Source organism: Salvelinus fontinalis, chromosome 17 (assembly GCF_029448725.1).
Source record: "Salvelinus fontinalis isolate EN_2023a chromosome 17, ASM2944872v1, whole genome shotgun sequence".
Lineage (NCBI taxonomy): Eukaryota > Metazoa > Chordata > Actinopteri > Salmoniformes > Salmonidae > Salvelinus > Salvelinus fontinalis.
In genome coordinates, this window is record NC_074681.1 from 45,880,165 (window position 1) to 45,899,682 (window position 19,518).

At 42.6% G+C, this 19,518-nt stretch overlaps 2 long non-coding RNA genes across 2 annotated transcripts; both read left to right on the forward strand.

Moving 5' to 3' along the window:
- The first annotated feature begins 2,367 nt into the window (after positions 1 to 2,367).
- LOC129814468 (uncharacterized) lies at positions 2,368 to 15,784 on the forward strand. Its single transcript, XR_008753266.1, has 3 exons — positions 2,368 to 2,810; positions 14,183 to 14,309; positions 14,768 to 15,784. It is a non-coding gene; the product is annotated as an uncharacterized LOC129814468 (long non-coding RNA).
- A 125-nt stretch (positions 15,785 to 15,909) lies between these two features.
- Positions 15,910 to 18,810, forward strand: LOC129814469 (uncharacterized). Its single transcript, XR_008753267.1, has 2 exons — positions 15,910 to 16,366; positions 17,631 to 18,810. It is a non-coding gene; the product is annotated as an uncharacterized LOC129814469 (long non-coding RNA).
- Positions 18,811 to 19,518: the final 708 nt, after the last annotated feature.

Here is a 19,518-nt window from a genome sequence, read left to right on the forward strand (position 1 = left end):
CTCTATCACTGTGGCTATGAGAGGTAGCGGGTAACTGTACTTCACAGTGATCTGGTTTAGGGCTTGATAGTCAATACACGGGCGCAGACCTCCCTCCTTCTTCACAAAAAAGAAACTTGAGGAGAAGGGTGAAGTGGAGGACCGAATGTACCCCTGACGCAGGGATTCGGAGACGTATGTTTCCATAGCCTCCATCTCCGCCTGTGAGAGGGGATACACGTGACTCCTGGGAAGTGCAGCGTCTACCAGGAGATCTATCGCACAATTCTTTTTAGAGAAGGCGAGCGCCAAATCGGCATATTCAGGGGGAATGCGCACGAGACCTGGTCCAGACTCTCCACCGTAGTAGCACCAACGGAAACCCCTAAACACCTACCTGAGCACTCTCGCGACCACCCTGTGAGAGCCCTCTGTGGCCAAGAGACAGTGGGATTATGACAAGCTTACCAGGGTAGGCCCAGCACCACGGGAAACGCAGGAGAGTCAATAAGGAAGAGACTAATTCTCTCCGTATGACCCCCCTGCGTCACCATGCCCAAAGGAGCGGTGACCTCCCTAATCAACCCTGACCCTAATGGTCGACTATCTAAGACGTGAACGGGAAAAGGGACATCCACGGGAAAAATGGGCATCCCTAAACTATGGGCTAAAGCTTTATCAATGAAATTCCCAGCCGCGCCTGAATTGACGAGCGCCTTATGCTGGGAATGCGGGGAAAAGTCAGGAAAGGTGACAGACACAAACATATGTGCAACAGAGGACTCTGGGTGAGGATGGTGCCAGCTCACCTGGGGTGACGCCAGAGCGCCCTGCCTGCTGCCTCGAATCCCAGAGGAACCCACCCGGCACCGACCGGCAGTGAGTGTGAACTCTGCGGCTACATATAGTGCACGAGCGGGAACCCCCTCCGGTCTCCCTGCGCACCGCTCCCCCAGGTCCATGGGTATCGGAGAGGGGGTGCGGGAGGATGGAACCACCAGGCAGTTGGCAGTACTCCCGTCATACTCCTGTGGCCAGGAGAGACGGATCCTACTGGGTTCAGGCGGGAAAGGGGCGCTCAGGAGAGACCCCGGTTGTGCTTGTGGAGGCGCTGGAAGAACTCCCTGTCTCTCCCAGCGGTCCATTGTCTGGACAACGCGGTCCATGGCGGCACCAAGATGGTAAAGTATTACTGCATGCTCCTGGACGCGCTCCTCCACCTCTATGGCTGGCGTACCTTCTCCTGCTGACTCCATAGAAGGGTCGGTGATTCTGTGATGGGTGCGTGTTGGTGGCAGGGAAGTCAGACGCAGGAGAATGAACTTGGTATAAATGGAGTCGTTTAATAAAAGTTAACAAAACTCCAAAAACCAAAATATATAAAAGAATCAAAGTAGGTACAAAACCCGTTGGGCACCAACACAAACTTGCACAAACATACAATCAAACAATCACCGACAAGGACAAGAAGGGAAACAGAGGGTTAAATACACAACATGTAATTGATGGGATTAGAACCAGGTGTGATGGAAGACAAGACAAAACCAATTAAAAATTAAAAATGGATCAGTGATGGCTAGAAGATTGGTGACATCGACCCCTCGAACACTGTTCGAACAAGGAGAGGGGCCGACTTCGGCGGAAGTCGTGACAATGTCTGGTGAGTATGCAGGCATTTTCAGCTTCCAGGAATTGTGTATAGATCCTTGCGACATGGGGCCATGCATTATCATGCTGAACCATGAGGTGATGGCGACAGATGAATGGCACGATAATGGGCCTGAGGATCTCATCACGATATCTCTGTGCATTTAAATTGTCATCGATAAAATGCAATTGTGTTCGTTGTCCGTAGCTTATGTCTGCACATACCATAACACCTCATGTCGATCGTAAATTGTAGGCAGCAGACGATTCCTTTTGGGGTCTAATTTGGGCAAATGGAATGTCTTTGTATTACAGATGAATTTTCCGCCCAAAACTTCAACATCAAAGAATGGACACTGGGACAATATATTTAAACATCTGAATGTTGGGAATGATGAGAGATGGAGTATGGAAAATGAACGTCTATTTTGTGATTTACATTGTTATAAAGACATTATAATGAAAATATTGTAACTTCAAGAGCTTTTACACTGTGCATAACAGGTTTACATTCTTTACGTTTTGTAGAAAATATCAAGGATAAAGAGAATGTTTTTGTGACAATAGGATTGTGATTTTATTTCTCTAACGAGATCATACTAATTCTGATACCTTGCCTTGAAACTAGCCACACCCCAGGGAGCCCAGATAGTGTGTGAGAATGACAAAATGCCCCCTGTTTTACCCGAGGGTATAAAAAGATTGAGTTAAGAATTAACATAGACTAAAACGGACCACAGCTGCAGCGAGGTCTACGATAGTCACAACCCCGGAACACAACACAAGGTTGAAGAAGACAAAGGAACCTCTTAACAATCAATGTTACGGCTGAGTAACTGTTCTAAGTACTGTATCTAAGGGGGTGAATTTAAGTAGGACCATCCTGTTATTCTCTTCAAATCATCAAGTCCTACAGTGCTCTCATCACCACTCTGGGGATCATCGACACGGCTGATTAGCCATCCTCAGGAGACCACTCTTCCAGAACGAGTGCAAGTAAACAGACAACTAAGAAGGACATTGTGACCTCCTGTGGACAACCAGAGACTTACACCAGAGAATGAAGGAGAAGGCCATCCGAAATAAGAAAGCCCAATCGAACCCTCGTCACCAAGCGGAACCCTTTCCACGAAGGCCTGGGTCCAACAGAGATACCCGACAAAGACATTCAACACATTCAACACGTAAATACATGCATTACTTCTTACCCAAAAGAGCAGCAGTTCGGGGCAAGGTATTAGTGTTATTGCGAGTGTAGTTCCCAAATGTATCCAAGTGTTGCTTCTCTTTCTCTCTTGCTCTCGCTCTCCCTTTAAATCTCCATCTTGTGTAACAAGTGTCATATTGTGTTAGTTCGCTACGGACTTGTTGTCGTCGAATTAAGTTTCCAATCAATAACCGTGTGTGTGTGTATGTGTATCTTATGTTATCATTTAGCTTGTTAGTAAATAAATAATCAAATAAATTTGTGTGGTATGGAATGATCAGTGAGACCCAAGTTTGTGCAGATTTACAAAGTCTACAAAGTTCAGAATGAGACTGATATGAGGAAATTATTAATTAGTGACTGTTATGATATCTATATATTCTTGAGTTAATTCGGGAGATGGTAACTCATTAAACAACCTTTCCTATGGTGCCCCAAATTCCTAATGAGTTAATTGATTAATTTAATGATTAATTTAATCGAGTATCAATTAAACATATTTAATTGATAAAATAAATAAGTCATCAGATTAATGATAGTCACTTCACAACATATTGGAGCCCAGTGCAAGGAATCTAAGATAAAACTAGGCCTTACTGTTGAATTCAGTCTATAGGAATTGTGTAGCAAGATACGTTGTACACCAATAGCGCTGTAGGCAGGATTATTGTTGAGAGTGGCATGTGTGTGCTTCCTTTTCATCCAGATACTAGTAGGGAGAGATTGACTCCGGTGTTGTATATCTGACGGAAAGTCAGTGTGTAGGGGATTTAATGAATGCTACGAGCTAGGACATATGGGCCAGCCGATGTTGGGGTATTCTGAGGAAAAGACTAGTTGGGCCAAACGTAGTACTATTTCTGTCTCTCGCGTTTCAGGAGCGAGTAGATTCGGTCATAAATTAATTTCTTGAGCGAGGACATATGGGCTAGCCAATTTGGTCAATTTTAGTAGACATAGTCGTTTGACTGAAACGGACTTATTATCTCTCCGTCTCTCGCGTTTTCAGTAGTGTGAGTAGACCAACGGCAGGTATTTTCTTTTATGTTACCGCGTGTTCCGGTACAACAGTGCTAGTGAAGGAAATGCCGAAAAAGGTTGAACGTGAGACATCCTTAGTAAACCCATTCCCTATTTTACTTGGAAGGGAGATTCCGGTACAATTAGGTCTAGCTTGCACTAGATGCTAAGCTAGTAAAGGAAGAGTAGCCATTTTCCTTTGTTTACGGTGAAATCCCGCTCTGTGCAGGAATCCCGTTTGATTTCAGCTTTCTGGGATCAGTGACCTTTGGGCAACAGAAGTTCTGCCTTTTCGGGACTCCCGCTTTTGATCAGTGACCCCTGGTGGTAATTAATTCCCAATATTATTATTTAAAAAAAGAAAAACATTCCATTGAGGCCCAATGTTGTCTCACATTTGGAACAGGTGGTTACTCTTCTGATATCCAGCCAATCACAACTGATTAGATATCGGTGTCTCAATCAATTTAACAAAGGGATTAAAATTGCCAAATTTACCTTTTCAGGTTAATCATTTGGATAATATCCAAATCGATATGTTCCAACCAATGACAACATTTTTCACATTGACCTAGATACAGCGCTTTCGGGTTAGTTTAAGTTAAATTCCCAAATAGCCTATACAGGTTTGATTTATCATTCAAATTGATGAATCAATTCAAGTTGCTTTTGCAAGCTCATTGGAGCCAACTCCCACATTACTGACCTAATATTGTTGGAAGTCCCACCTTTGCTGGAATCCTGTGTGGTTTCAGCTATCGGGGAGAAGTGACCCCTGGTGGTGACATATCGCCAGTAATTTTGGGGATTTAAAAAATGTAAAACCTCTTGTCTTCTCACACATATTACAATGGGGTAACCTGTATGATATCCAATTAATCTCAACTTCATTCAATTTAAAATGGCCAAACTTACCTTTTCAGGTTGATTTTGTTCCAACCAATGAAACATTGTAAACTTTTCCACATTAACCTAGATGCAACCCTTTCAAGTTAATTAAAGTTGAATTTCCAAATAGCCCACACAGGTTTGATTTCTCATTCAAATTGATTAATCGTTTCAATTTGCTTTTGCAAGTTCATTAATAGCCTAACTCCCAAATTACTGATCCAGTATTGATGATTCATTGATGTCTATAAACTGATTAAAATCGTTTTTGCAGCTTCCAATGACTCAAAAACCAAACTTTACATACATTTAAATATCTTGATCATTATTATGATTATTAGTTATCGGATGGGGTGCCCCGCTGATAAGTGAACCCTCACCCACGGAAAGATTGATCGCTGACCTCTGCAGAGACGCAAATCCTAACTATGTCGAAGGGCTGAGAATGTTAGATTAGGATGAAATAAGCAAAAAAAAACTGCAGAAATTGTGATAGACCATCAGGCACAGGCCTTGTAAAGGTTCTCTCCAGTTTAGCCCTAAACTATGCCCACCAGCAGAGATGGACAGTGGTCCAATACCTCAGTGCCCAGCAGAGACACGTGCAGGAAACTGTGGAGATGAAGGGACAGGTGGATAGAAGCAGGAAGTTAACGATAAAAGCCGACAAAGACGATACTGCTAACCGAGGAACTGCATTTTTAAGAACTGAACATTTGAAAGATCTGGCAAGCACTTACGACAAAGAACTTGCGCAAACTCTTGAACAAATCTGTATTCTACAGGAACAACTCGATTTAGCCAAAAAGAAATACAAAGTCCACACAAAACTTGATGAATCTGATGAGCTAGCTAAAAACAAGGGCGAGCAACTTGATGCCCTTCAAGTAGTTTTGAATGACCACTCAAAGCAGTAATGTTCTATTCCAAAAGCTGCAGACAAAAGACGATCAGCTAATGAACACAATGACTAAGTTGGAGGACAAAACAGCAGAACTCATTGAAGTCGCTGACCTAATGAACGATGAGAGAACCCAGGTGACAACATTGGAAAAAGTGACCTCTAAGCAAGCGGAGGACATCTCATCATTGAATCTCTCGCTCCGAACTCGAGACCTCTCCCTGCAAACCATAACAGATAAATATGAGGCCGAATGGAGCAAGTGCGACACTCAAGTGTCTAAAATAAATACCCTAAGCTCCCAGGTGGACTCTGCGATGCAGCAGAATACCACCCTAAGGTACCATCTGGAGCAGTGGTTCCCAAACTTTGTATAGTCCCGTACCCCTTCAAACCTTCAACCTCCAGTTGCGTACCCCCTCTAGCACCAGGGTCAGCCCACTCTCAAATGTTGTTTTTTGCTATCATTGTAAGCCTGCCACACACACACTATACGATGCATTTATAAACATAAGAATGAGTGTGAGCTTTTGTCACAACCCGGCTCGTGGGAAGTGACAGAGCTCTTATAGGACCAGGGCACAAATAATAATATAAAGATAATCAATAATTTTGCTCTTTATTTAGCCATCTTAAAACTTTATTTGTTCATCAATTTGGAATAACTCACCACAGGTTAATGAGAAGGGTGTGCTTGAAAGGATGCACATAACTCAATGTTAGGTTGTATTGGAGAGAGTCTCAGTCTTAAATCATTTTCCATACACAGTCTGTGCCTGTTTTTATTTAGACACTGATTTCACCCCACCCCCCCGTGTGACATAGCTCCGCCATTGCCTTCAAACCATCACTACTTCGAAGAGAACGTGCGTCTTGGCATGCTGATGGCATTTGTGGATGGCTGTTCTTACCGTCATCTAGACGACTTGCAAGCTGGTGTGGGATTGGTATGGCACAGCGACATTCCGTGCAAACCTCTTCAATTTCAGCTAGGTAACAAGACCAGCCAGTTCGCAGAAATTCCTGGCGTACTGATCACACTGCAAACAGAGGTGAAATATGACTTGTCAGAACTGGTAATCTGCACCAACTCAAACTACGCCAGACTCACCTTCTTATGCCACGTGTCGTTTTGGAAACAAAAGCACATGACTACTTCAAGTGGCAAAGAAGTGAAAAACAAAGAGCTCATTCTAGCTTGCGATGACCTCATAACCAAACACGGCATACAGGTGTCTTGGAAGAAAGTCAAGGGACACTCCAAATCACCTGGTCGTGACAAACTTGGCAACGACCATGTCAACAGCATGGCGAAACCTGGTGCAATTCACAGCAGACAGGCTAAGTAGAGAGATAAATGTGATTGAATGAACCAAAGTTTTTATTTGTCGGCTTTATGTATTTTAGTAACAGTAGTTGACAATGGAAGTTATAGGCCAAAGGTTGCATCGGCCATCTTAGAGTTCCATGCACTCATTTAGCCTATTTAGCCATGGTCGGAGACATGCCTCATGATTTGAAGTAAAACATTCAGGTTTCAAACAGTTAAGTATGTTTTCAAAAGGAATAATACCTCCAGCTCACATTGTAAAGTGGTTGGTGACACGCTGATAGCCAACCTACCGTTGGTTTTTCTACCATTCAATTTGGGCGGCATCAGCTTTTTAGTTTTTTTTTGCAGCCAAAAGCAGCCAATTACTGGCTTACGGAAACCCTGGTAGTTAACTAGTCTAGCTAGCTAGCTAAGTTAGCTAAACAACTGCAGGTAGCATATCTATGAGTAAAACCTCTTCTCTTTAGTTGTAGATATGGCTACTAAACAGCAAGCTACAAAGTTACAACCAGCAAACCGTTAGCACATGATGTCACGGATAGCTAGAAGTGGTGGGTGTGGAGTCAGGCGCAGAGAGCAATGCTTCCAATGCATACGTTTATTAAGCTGGGTCTAGCCAACAGGCAAAAATACCCCAAAAACAGGTATGTCCCCAAAACCAGGGAAAATAACAGACAGCAAACTACTGTAACGATCCTGGGTTTATAAGCGCGGAAATCGACTCTTATAAGCGCGGAAATCGCCGGAGCTCGGGCTGGTTCAGTAGTTGTAGTCAGTAGTGGTCAGTAGTTGTGTAGCCAGTAGTTGTGTGGCTGTGGTTAGTAGTTGTGTAGTCAGTGGTTGTGTGGTTGTGGTCAGTAGTTGTGGTCAGTGGTTTTGGTAAGTAGGTGTGTGGTTCAGTAGTTGTGGCCAGTAGTTGTTGTCAGTAGTGGTCAGTAGTTGTGTAGCCAGTAGTTGTGTGGTTGTGGTCAGTAGTTGTGTAGTCAGTAGTTGTGGTCAGTAGTGGTCAGTAGTTTTGGTAATTAGGTGTGTGGTTCAGTAGTTGTGGCCAGTAGTTGTGGTCAGTAGTGGTCAGTGGTTTTGGTAAGTAGGTGTGTGGTTCAGTAGCTGTGGTCAGTAGTGGTCAGTATATCTGTGGTCAGTAGTTGTGTGGTTGTGGCCAGTAGGTTATATCAGTAGTTGTGGTTAGTAGTTGTGTGGTCAGTTGTTTTGGTCAGTCGTTGTGACTTTGTGGTCGGTAGTTGTGGTCAGTAGTTGTCAGTCATTTTGGGAAGTAGTTGTGGTTCAGTAGGTGTGGTTAGTATTTTGTGGATGTGGTCAGTAGTTGTCAGTCATTTTGGGAAGTAGTTGTGGTTCAGTAGGTGTGGTTAGTATTTTGTGGATGTGGTCAGGAGTTGTGTTCATTAGTTGTGGTCAGTAGTTTGTGGTCAGTTATTGTGGTCAGTAGTTATAATTAGTAGTTGTATTGTTGTGGTTGTTAGTTGTGTGGTTCAGTTTTTGTGTGGTTCAGTAGTTGTCGTCAGTAGTTATGTGGTTGTGGTCAGGAGATGTGTTCAGTAATTATGCTCCTTAGTTGTGTTGTTGTGGTCAGTAATTGTGTGGTCAGTAGTTGGTTGTGGTCAGTAATTGTGGTCAGTAGTTGTGTGGTTTTGGTCAGTAGTGGTCAATAGTTTTTTAGTCAGTTGGTGTGGTCAATAGTCGTGACTTTGTGGTCAGTAGTGGTCAGTCGATTTGTAGTTCAGTAGTTGTGGTCAGTAGTTGTGGTGAGTAGCTGTGATGTTGTGTTTCTGTAGTTGGTTGGTTGTGGTCAGTAGTTGTGGGTAGAAGTTGTGTGGTTGTGGTCAGTAGTGGTCAGGGGTTTTGGTAAGTAGGTGTGTGGTTCAGTATTTGGGGTCAGTAGGTTATGTCAGTTCGCATTGCTACAGACATTGATCAGATAAGGCAGGTAGAATTTCTGGAAAGCAAATACACAGCACAATACAAAATGAACATGTTTGGGACAAGCAAGGTAACTCTGCCTCCAGAGCGTTTCCAGGGTCTTCTACAGTAGCAACGGCGGACGCCGGGGGGGATACAAACCGGACCAGGAGAGAGGGAGATCTATGTTACCCGGGAGCGACAGGACGACCTACGTCGACCAATAGCAGGGCCTGCTGGTACTGTGGTTGCACATTGCAAATGAAAAAACACTGGCCTTACAAGGAAAAGGACAGTGCAGCATGGGCTTCAACTACATACACAGCTGACCAGGTGTTGTGGGGAGTGGGGTTTACCTGGAGTGCAAAATTGCTGACTTCGAGTGTGAGGTCATGGTGGACTCAGGGGCCCAGGTTTCCATGGTACACAAACAGGAATGGAGAAATGCTACTGGAGGTAAAAGTGGTACACAGCAACCATACCACAGCACAGTTAAAGTAGCAAATGGACAGTTTCTCTCGGTTCTGGGGAGCTGGTCCATAAACATTGACAGTTTGAATCTGACCTGGGATTTTGTAGTCACTAGCGACGCAGACCAGTGTGCACTGATAGGGACAGACTTCCTGGTAAAATACGGGGGTGTACTTGATTTGAGAAAGAAAACATGTGTTTTGGGGAAGCAGATTCCGCTGATTTTCAGGGGAGCGCCAGGGGGAAGGTGTAAAGTGATGATGATGACTGACACGGTTATCCCTTCCAGAAGTGAAATGTTTATAACTGGTAAAGTTAAGGGGACAGTAAACAATTACAAAACTGAGGATCTTCTTGAGCCCTGTGTTAAAGTCACTGATACAAGTAACCTGTTGGTAGCATGTAGCGTGTGCAGCTCAGGTAAGGGGAAACTGCCAGTGCATGTGATGAATGTAAATCCGGAATCACAGTTACTGAACTGGGGGGTTTCTCTATCTGGGAGAAGGGTAGTGAAGATTGTATTGTTGCTAACCTACAGGATTCTAACCAGCCGACATATTTTCCCAACACAGTTAATGCAAAAGCTGGGCATAGATTGCAGCCAGCTAACTGAGGTGCAGCTGAGCGTTGTAAAGGAAATGGTGGGAAGGTATGTGGGAGTGTTTAGATTTTGACTTGAGCTGCACAAAACTAGTCCAGTGTAGGATTGACACAGGGGACACCAGGCCCATCAAACAAGCGTTGAGGTGGGTGCCTGTTCCTCTGCAAGCAGAGTTTGACAAGCATTTGCAGGACATGTTAGAAAGGGGAATAGTTAACCCCTCCAGCAGTCCATGGGCAGCACCAGTGGTGTTAGTAAGGAAGAAGGACGGCTCAATCAGGTTCTGCGTGGATTACAGAAGGTTAAACGAGAACACTGTTAATGATGCTTATCCACTTCCTAGTCTCTTCCTCTTATTGGTGTCCTTTAGTAGTGGTTTCCTTGCAGCAAATTGACCATGAAGGCCTGATTCACGCAGTCTCCTATGAACAGTTGATATTGAGATGTGTCTGTTACTTGAACTCTGTGAAGCATTTGTTTAGGCTGCAATTTCTGAGGCTGGTAACTCTGGTGAACTTATTCTCTCCAGCAGAGGTAACTCTGGGTCTTCCTCTCCTGTGGCAGACCTCATGAGAGCCAGTTTCATCATAGTGCTTGATGGTTTTTGCGACTGCACTTGAAGAAACTTTCAAAGCTCTTCACATTTTTCAGATTGACCTACTCCAGAGCACTCAGGACCTCAGACTGGGGCAAAGGTTCACCTTCCAACAGGACAACCACCCTAAGCACACAGCGAAGACAACACCGGAATGGATTTGGGACACGTTTCTGAATGTCATTGAGTGGCCCAGCCAGAGCCAAGACTTGAACCTGATCGAACATCACTGGAGAGACCTGAAAATAGCTGTGCAGCAACACTCCCCATCAAACCTGACTGAGCTTGAGAGATTCTGCAGAGGAGAATTGGAGAAACTCCCCAAATATAGATGTGCCAAGCTTGTAGCGTCATACTTAAGACTCAAGGCTTCAATCGCTGCCAAAGGTGCTTCAACAAAGTACTGAGTAAAGGGTCTGAATACTTATGTAAATATTGATATTTCATTATTTATTCTTTTGATATTTAATTTTTATTTTATTTTACATTTATTTTTTACTAAATGTAATTATATAGAAATTGCTCATAGGTAACTACACAAAAAAATATAAATGCAACATGTAAAGTGTTTGTCCAATGTTTCATTAGTTGAAATAAAAGATCCCAGAAATGTTCCATACGCACAAAAAGTCTATTGCTCTCATTTTTTTTGCACAAAGTTGTTTACATTCCTGTTAGTGAGCATTTCTCCTTTGCTAAGATAATCCATCCACCTGACAGGTGTGGCTGATTAAACAGCATGAGGGACAATACAAGGCTTCACTAAAATGTGCAGTTTTGTCACAACACAATGCCACAGATGTCTAAAGATTTGAGGGAGCGTGCAATTGGCATGCTGACTGCAGGAATGTCCACCAGAGCTGTTGACAGAGAATTTAATGTTAATTTCTCTACCATAAGCCGCCTCCAACGTTGTTTTAGTTCAACCGGCCTCACCACCGCAGACCACGTGTATGGCGTCGTGTGGGCGAGCAGTTGGCTGATGTCAACATTGGGAACAGAGTGCCCCATGATGGACTTGGGGTTATGGTATGGGCAGGCATAAGCTAAGGACAATGAACACAATTGCATTTTATCGATGGTAATTTGAATGCACAGAGATACCGGGACAAGATCCTGAGGCTCATTGTCCTGTCATTTATCCACCGCCATCACCTCATGTTTCAGCAGGATAATGAAGTTGGGTCCATATAAACTGACCAAGGTATTTGGTTTCGAATTCAGTGTACCAGCCACAATAATATACCGACCATTAGGATCTGAAATCGAGGATGAGTAAACGACAGGAACGTTTTTCCTTATCAGGATTGCTACCCCTCTCACTTTTGCATCAAAATTCGACTGGTATATCTGACCGATCCAGCCGACTCGTAGCTTGGCCTGAGCCGAGCGTTTAATATGAGTTTCTTGAAGAAGCACTATGTCAGCGCCCAGTGATTTAAGATGAGAAAAAACCTTGCCCTAAGCCATTACAGTTCCAGCTGACTATCTTTATTCCACCAGGTCTACTCTGTGCTCGGTCACTATGTGGCATTTCTTATTTTAGAGCAAATTGTTGCTGTCATACGAAGCCCAAAAGAAAAACGCATTAAATGTGAACATAAAACACAGACCCCATCCCCTCTCCCGTCCCATTACTGAGTGATTTCCCTAAATAAAGCACTCCTTGTCTAGACATACAGCTTGAACTAACTCGTCATCTATAAATGCTCCGCATATAAACTAATATTAAATAACACTTAGCTCTCACATTATAGGGGGTGAGTGGAGCTAAAAGATGATAGGCTAAACAATGCTATATAAGCCATAACATCTCACCCATCATATACGTCCCAATTTCTGATCTTCTGATCGAAAAGACATAGGCAGGAAATTCAAACACATTCCTGGCCTGTATTTGGCCATTTAGCCGGTTGACACAGTCGTTCTGTATCCTCAGCCAGGGAACTTGCTTGACAAGAACAGATTGACGTCTTTTGGGTTGTCAAGGTATGTGTTGGTCACCGACTGTCACCTTAAACCGGGCCGGGAAGAGGAATCCATATCGAATGTTGGCCGCCCTGCATTTCTTGCGTAACTCATCATACTCTTTCCTTTGGTTCCTCACCTCCAAAGTAAGATCTGGGTAGAAAGATACCCTAGCTCCGTTGTAGTTAAGGGAGAACTTTTGACTAGCAAGCTTGAGGATGAGATCCCTGGTCTGGGGATAGTGCAGCCGGGCCTTGGTGGCGCGCCCTTGGCCGGCTTCGTTGCCTGTGATCTGTGTGCGCGGTCGATCAGGATGGCAGTTTTGAAGTGTTCACTCCCCAGCAGTGCCGGTATCAGCTCCGAGATAAATTCAGTGGGTTTCCCTTTCCCAGTGTCCTCCTGGACCCAAATATTCGGATGTTCTGGCGTCTTGAATGCGACTCGAGCATTTCCAATCGGGCTTTCAGGGTTTTGTTGTCATTTTTGAACGTTGTGCACTGTTTCTCTATGTCGTGTAGCCTGGCCTCGTGGTCGACTGTCGTCTGCTCCACCTCATGCATCCTGCCCTTAGTTGCTTTCACAGTTTCAGTCAAAGTCCCAATACTCTTTGAGATATCAGCCAACCTTGTGTCCAACTTCTTGCTTGGTGAGTTTATAGCAGCTAGCAGGTAACTTTAGAGTAGGTTCTGTGGGAAACTCTTGGGAGCTAGCATCTTCAGCTAACTCCTCGTGGGTCGGCGATGTTGAAATTAGTTTGTTGTCTATCTCATTAAAATGATCTTGTTTAGCGCCCCCCTTTTTTGGTGCCTTTTCCCTTTGTCATATTGCCAGACAATGTTTGAAGTTATAGGTTGTGAGAGGTTAAGATAAATATGCATTTGTTTCAAAATTGAGCGGAGCTCTACCAAAGCACGTCTACTCCATAGCACGCTCTCTAGCGCCCCCCCCCCATAGGTCTCTTTTTATTTTTAATCCCGTCCCCTTCCCCGCAGGAGGCCTTTGCCTTTTGGTAGGCCTTCATTGTAAATAAGAATTTGTTCTTAACTGACCTGCCTAGTTTAATAAAGGTTAAATTAAAAATAAATAAATAAATAAATAAGAAAAATAAATAAAACTAACTAACTAAATTAGCTAATCCCCAAAAACTCAATAGATTGCTTGGAACGTCTATTCTGTAGATGAATACCAAACGCCAGCTAACGTTTGCTCGGTAACTACCTATGCAAAAATAAAACATTTGTTGAAGTATTTGCCTCATTTTCAAATGCACCGTTAAATGATTTAACAATTGAACTTTAGTTTTTTATACGAACGTTTTTGCCATTGGGCTTGAGCATCAGAATCCAGATCTTTCTTGCAGAGTTGTGTCAATGAGGTGGTCGGTTTTCAATTGGCTAACACTTATCATGTGGTTTGTGCAGGCTGAAATATGGTGCGTTGGGATGCTATCGTAAACATTGTTAACAAGCATGGTAACAAGCATTCCTTGAGTAATTATAGACTGCAATTACCACCAGTTACATGTTGTTATGATAGTAACTATGAATTATTACAATCATGCATTCCACCCATAATGCTATAATATATTAAATAATCTAAATAATGAGTTTCAATTGCCTGTATTTTCAATTAAATATGCTCTCTCTCCATACCAGGGGGTTTCGCAGTTACCTGACGAGGAGGAGAGCAGACCTGACATAGTCTCGATCAAGGAGGAGAAGCTGGGCGTGGACTTGGATAGTAGTAATGACACACAGCATGTACTGCTAATCATTGAGAAGGGTAAGTGAAAAGTGTACACATGAATTATTAGGCTTTTTGTTATGTCAACTGCTTTTCCCTCCCTGATGTCAAAACTTGAATCACACTTCTAAAATTATAACACAAAAAATGAAGTTTACATAATCTCTCCAACATTACTGGCAGTATTGCTCTTCACATAAACGTTGACAATGATTTGTGTTTCATCTGCATCACCCAGACATTAGTTGTAAATTGTCCGAGCTACAACCCCATTCTAAATGTTTTTGAGACATACTGTAGGAAAAAGCTTTATAATCTACATAATGCGTTCCTGTGTAGGGCAATATGTACACCCACCCTTTTGCCAGGCACATCTTCTACCTCTCCCCCGTACAAAGTAATAATCTGCCCCCCCCCCCCCCCCCCGCGTCAAGGTCAAACACGGGTTTATCGCTATGTTTATTGACATCCCTATTTCTGTCAATCTCTTCCCTAAGGTACTGAGGTGTCAACTGTCAAAGTGGATTACTGTGAAGAAGGGCCATCCAGAATGAGCTCCTCCACCATGACGACAAGGCCGAGGGAGTGGAACAGAAGTAGAGAGGATAGCGGCCACCAATCCGAGCAGAGGAACGAGAGGATATCTTGTATTTTCACACTGATGATATGTTTCCATTGATGAACTCTGAATGATGGCTGTGAGAAACATGGACTAACATTGCGATGCTGATTTAAACGTTTCTTCAATTGCCTTTGAAATGGTACAATTTTAACTCAATGAAACAAAGCTGTTTGATGACACAATTACCCATAGAATGAGCATTTTGAAAAAGGAACAGTCATTCCATATAAGTTGTCACTATAATGGTCCCTCTTTAAATGAACCACAACTTATAAAGGCTTTACATAGCATACATAACGTCCTCATTAGCACTAGAGTGCATTGCCAAATGTGACATATATCTCTTGTCATTTCTCAAAAAAGCTGTGCTTTATAAAGGGTCATAATTATACCTAAAAGTAAAACGTTATTAGTGTGGTTGCTGAAGAAAACTCATGTCAGGCCAGAACTGAAACTGTCTTGAAAAAATATGTTCTCCAGGAAACTCACCTGTTATAATAAAGGCAGCAGGAAAGTTTATGTACTAATGTATTTATTACATGTTTACTGAGACCATGTGTTATTGGCTCAGTTTACCCATACGTGACATTTACACCTCCAGGGACAGAAAACGCTCTACGCCAGGTATGGCTGTTGCACGTCACATTTTGCAATGTTCCATAAATCATTATCTCATTCCCAAGAAAAAATACCTTACAAAGGGTTACATATTGCAATGCTGATGGTGACATTACACATGACATTGGTTGTCTTGAGGAAAGCCCCCAAATAGGGCAAGTAATGTCACATATAATGCCACCATTTATGGGTCTTTACCATTTTAAGAAAATGTATTTATTCTTAAAATGGTAAATTTGATATTCAAATTTACATTTTGAAATATGTGAGAATAATGTGGACAGATTGGATGCATGCATGGCGATTTTTCTGTAGCCTATGTGGCCGACGCAGGGACACGTAATAAAGCCATGAATAGCTGAAGCATTAATCTCACCATCACTGTTTTTATCATGAGAACGTAACCAAAAACCCGGTTCCTTTTTGATTGGAAGGATTTGTATGGAAAGCCTAGTATACTACTTCAAGTAGGACTGGGTGGTATACCGTATTTTACTATATACCGGTATTGATGCACGGACCGGTTTGGGTTTTTACTTTACCTTCAATAACGGTATTTGAATGTTTGGTTTGTTAAATGTGATATGCCGTGTGTAACGTCCATTTTTATAGTTTACACCGCTACTTGAGTCATTCCTCTCTGCTCTCTCCATCCCGCTTTCCACACAGACCTAGCCCCACCCACTGTCACTCAAGGAGCGCATTTGTTGTTGCTTGACCAAGAGACACTTGCGTTCAGTCGGCATGGTCAATGCAGCACATCATGCAACAACGTTGCTAACTCTGCTTCTGAATATAAATCGACAAGCGTTCCATGATTACACTATTAGGTTGTGTTTTTTACATCTGCAAACAGGTAGTTTGTCTTTTCTTAGCAAGTTTTAGCCACTAATGCTAATCACTAGTTAGCTGGCTAGCTAGCTAGCTAATAAATGTACTGAGTCAGAGCAAACGTAGCTAGCTATACAGCCTGATACCAGTGCTGGTGTAGGCCTAAATCAGGATGTTGTCTGTGCAACAGTATCGTCTAAATCAAAGAGGAATAAGCAAAGCATGAATATGTTGGCTACATGAAGAAACATTTAATGTAGACAAAGATATAAGGGTCCCCTAGGAAACACTGATCTACCTTGTCACAATAACTTTTCCCTGGCATTTTCATTCGTTGTCATATCAAACAGTACTGTATTCAAAGTGCCCACTATTATTTATATTCTATCTATAGAATTAGAATATTTTTTTTTTTCCATGATTCCAACAGTTCACCCAAGTGTTTAGATGTCAAATCGCAATTGCAACATGTGTTAAAAAAACAAGGCCTTGTTTTTTTTTGCCCATATCGTGCAGCCCTACGTGGCAGTGTGGAAATTATCTCAAATGAGTGCAGGAAATGCATAAATTGATTCAAATGCAGGAAATTATTATTGGTTGAAGTTGAATTGAACAGTATAAAATGAAGAGAAAGGAGAAAGACCCATTGAAATCCCTTAGAATATATGTGTTGCCACCCTAGGGTCACGCACTACTCATAAAGCAAATTTAGAACCTTTATTATTAATAAACAGAAAATAGAATCAAATACCATCATACATATCGTGATATATGTCGCAAACGTAGCTAGCTAACTTAAAGCCCCCTGTATTGTTTAAAATTGATGGTGTAACATGGAAAACAAAATGTATTTATGTTATTTCATTACCAGATCATGTTGTGAATAAGCCCACTAGACTATGTCATTTGTTGTCATTATATCCAGAATAATTCATAGGAATAGAGTTGGGTTTTGCTCAATATTCTATCAAAAAAATTGGCTGATTATTATCAATAGATTATCAACAGCTGTAACAAGTTGTCCAGTGTAGGAAATCCTCACTGGTACCCTAGTTTATAGAAAGACCCTTCCTTATGCAGGAGGAATATTAGCTTATAGATCATTTGTGAAGCATCTATGGTGTTCTTATCAAGACTATGTATGCCATATAAAGCTTTTATAGATTGTTGTTTGTTTAAAGTGGGAGCCATATACACTGAGGATATAAAGCATTAAGAACATTTCTCTTTCCATGTGTCACACCCTGATCTGTTTCACCTGTCTGTGTGCTTGTCTCTACCCCCTCCAGGTGTCGCCCATCTTCCCCTTTATCCACAGTGTATTTATACCTGTGTTCTCTGTTTGTCTGTTGCCAGTTAGTTTTGTTCGTCAAGCCAACCAGCGTTTTCCCCCTTGCTCCTGTCTGTTTCCAGTTCCTGTTTTCTAGTTTTCCCGGTTTTGACCATTCTGCCTGCCCTGACCCTGAGCCTGCCTGCCATTCTGTACCTTGTCACATCACACTGGATTATTGACCTATGTCTGCCCTGACCCTGAGACTGCCTGCCGTTCTGTACCTTTTAGACTCTGATCTGGATTACCGACGTCTGCATGCCGTTGACCTGTCATTTTGCCTGCCCCCTGTTCTATTAATAGACTGTTGTTAATTCGACACTGTCTGCATCTGGGTCATGCCTAAAACGTGATACCATGACAGACTGACCAGGTGAATCCAGGTGAAAGCTATGATCCCTTATTGATGTCACTTGTTAAATCCACTTCAATCAGTGTAGATTAAGGGGAGGAGACAGGTTAAAGAAGGATTTTTAAGCCTTAAGACAATTGAGACATGAATTGTGTATATGTGCCATTCAGAAGGTGAATGGGCAAGAAAAAAGATTTAAGTGCCTTTGAACGGGGTATGGTAGTAGATTCCAGACGCACCGGTTTGTGTCAAGAACTGCAATGCTGCTGGGTTTTTCACGCTAAACAGTTTCCTGTGTGTATCAAGAATGATCCACAACCCAAAGGACATCCAGACAACTTGATGCAACTATGGGAAGCATTGGAGTCAACATGGGCCAGCATCCCTGTGGAACGCTTTTGACATTTTGTAGTCCATTCCCTGATGAATTGAGGCTGTTCTGAGGGCAAAAGGGGGGTGCAACTTAATACTAAGAATGTGTTCCTAATGTTTGGTATGCTCAGTGTAATTAGCATATGAATGTCAATAGTTGCTGTATGGGTTTGGCAGTGTTAACATTAAAAGTGAATAACTTCGACAATATGTCTGAAATAAATGAGTCAGGACAGCGTTTTTTCCCCCGTTCTTCATATGCAATCCAAAAATAGTCAGGAATAAGTCAATGCTAGCTCACCATCTGGTAATTGATGAGAACTTGTACGTTGAAATATTTATAATATTCATGAATATCAGTTTTGTAAATTCAGACTTCATTTGACGAGTAAATAATAAAGAGAGCATACATGTGGTTGTCTGGTTCTTGCCTCTTGCAGGGGTTCCACTCAATGATGTATATAAAGCCTCTTGCATGGGGTTCCACTCAATGATGTATATAAAGCCTCTTGCATGGGTTCCACTCAATGATGTATATAAAGCCTCTTGCATAGGGTTCCACTCAAGGATGTATAAAAAGCCTCTTGCGGGGGTTCCACTCAATGATGTATATAAAGCCTCTTGCATGGGGTTCCACTCAAGGATGTATAAAAAGCCTCTTGCGGGGGTTCCACTCAATGATGTATATAAAGCCTCTTGCATGGGGTTCCACTCAAGGATGTATAAAAAGCCTCTTGCGGGGGTTCCACTCAATGATGTATATACAGCCTCTTGCAGGGGTTCCACTCAATGATGTATATAAAGCCTCTTGCAGGGGTTCCACTCAAGGATGTATAAAAAGCCTCGTGCAGAGGTTGCACTCAATGATGTATATAAAGCCTCTTGCGGGGGTTCCACTCAATGATGTATATAAAGCCTCTTGCAGGGGTTCCACTCAATGATGTATATAAAGCCTCTTGCAGGGGTTCCACTCAATGATGTATATAAAGCCTCTTGCAGGGGTTCTACTCAATGATGTATATAAAGCCTCTTGCGGGGGTTCCACTCAATGATGTATATAAAGCCTCTTGCAGGGGTTCTACTCAATGATGTATATAAAGCCTCTTGCGGGGGTTCCACTCAA